Raw genomic sequence first — 1,927 nt, 5'->3', positions numbered from 1 at the left:
TCTGCAAGGGGATCTCCAGTGGCCTACTAATCCTCTAGTTCTTAAATGCTTCCCCCCAACCCCACTATCATGACCCCAATTCTACCTTACAAATCTGGCTAGACCCGAGGATGTACATGGCACAGATAGGAACTGGAAACACAGGGAATCCAGAACAGATAAACCCCTCAGGACCAGTGCTGAGAGTAGTGATACCTGGAGGGTGGAGGGAAGGTGGGGTAGAAAGGGGAACCGATTACATGGATCTACATATAATCCTCTCCCTGGGGGGCGACAACAGAAAAGTGGGTGAAGAGAGACATTGGACAGTGTAAGACATGACAAAATAATAATAATTTATAAATTATCAAGGGTTCGTGAGGGAGGGAGGGGGAAAATGAGGAGCTGATACTAAGGGCTCAAGTAGAAAGCAAATGTTTTGAGAATGATGAGGACAACAAATGTACAAATGTGTTTGATGCAATGGATGGATGTATGGATTGTGATAAAAGTTATATGAGCCCCCAATAAAATAATTTTTTAAGGAAAGAAAAGAATGATGGCAACATATGTAAAAATGTACTTGATACAATTGATGTATGGGTTGTTACAACAGCTGTAAGAGCCCTCAATAAAACGTTTAAAGAAACAAAGTGACAGTCTCAGAAACCCACAGGGGCAAGTCTACCCTGACCTATAAGGTCACTATGAGTCAAACTCAACTCAATGGCAGCAAATTGAATTTTTTTAGTGATATTAATGATATTGTTCAATAATGTCCTCATTCTGTCGGGATGGACATCAATAGGCATCTCTTTCCATCAGTTGGTCTGGTAGCTGTCTTCCAAATTTCTTGGCCTAGATGCATGAGCATCTTCAGTACTGTGTCTGTTTGTTGAAACACTTCAGTTGATATTCCATCAATTCCTGGAGGCTTGCTTTCCACCAATGCTTTCCATGCAGCTAGGAATTCTTCCTCTAATACTGGCAATCTGTCCAAAATAACTTTCTATCTATGCTTATTCATGGAAAAGCCGGAGTTTGGGGGTTTTGTATCTTAACTCTTGACGTGATTAACTTCAAATTATTAGGCTCCCATTCTATCTCATAGTCTGGAGAAATATCTTATTGATGCTTTAAAGAAAGATGTCAAAGCTCTAGAAAGAACGCTTACAAATCAATAGCAAGAAGATAAACCAAATTTAAATGGAATAGGGGATCAGAAAAGACATTTCTCTGAAGATACACAAATTCACAACAGGCACATGAAAAGATGCTCAACTTCATTAGTCATGGGCGATGTACGGATCAAAACCACAGTGGCAGCACTGCCGGCCCACTAGGATGGTGAGGATCAAAAGACAGGCGTGAACGCAGGCTGAGGACCCCCACTGCCAACGGGAAGGTAAAATGGGACAGTTTGGAGAAAAGGTGCCCTGGGGCTGTAGTGGGTTACGAGTCGGTCTGTTAACCACAAGGTCAGCCGTTCGAAATGAACAGCTGCTCCACAGGAGAAAGATGAGGCGTTCTACACCTGTGAAGTGACAGGCTCAGAAACCCACAGGGGCAGTGCTACCGTGTGCTATGGTATCGCTCTGAGCTGGAACCTACTGGATGGCCATGTGTTTGGTCCTTTGGGTTTCTCGGGGTTTGGCACTTTGGCACGTTCTCAAAAGCATTCAACGTGGAGTTTTCATGTGACCCAGTGTGGGAGCCACATAATTCCATGTCAACTTGATAAAGGAAGTGAAGGGGTAGTGGGGTCGACCCTGTCAATCAGGTCACAGCCTGATGATGCCTCCTGGTGGGCATGCCCTTCTCATGAGCATCCTGGGAAAGACCTCTCATTCTCCCTGTAGGAGGGCCACACTCTCTCTGCTTGACATTCCTGTTGGCAAGCCACCTGGAGCCACGCTGATGGCAGCCAGAACCCTGGAGATGCGTCCAC

This window comes from Echinops telfairi, unplaced genomic scaffold (genome assembly GCF_000313985.2).
Source record: "Echinops telfairi isolate 266 unplaced genomic scaffold, ASM31398v2 ScPeMD7_7425;HRSCAF=8463, whole genome shotgun sequence".
Taxonomy (NCBI): domain Eukaryota; kingdom Metazoa; phylum Chordata; class Mammalia; order Afrosoricida; family Tenrecidae; genus Echinops; species Echinops telfairi.
This window is presented reverse-complemented; position numbering follows the sequence as displayed.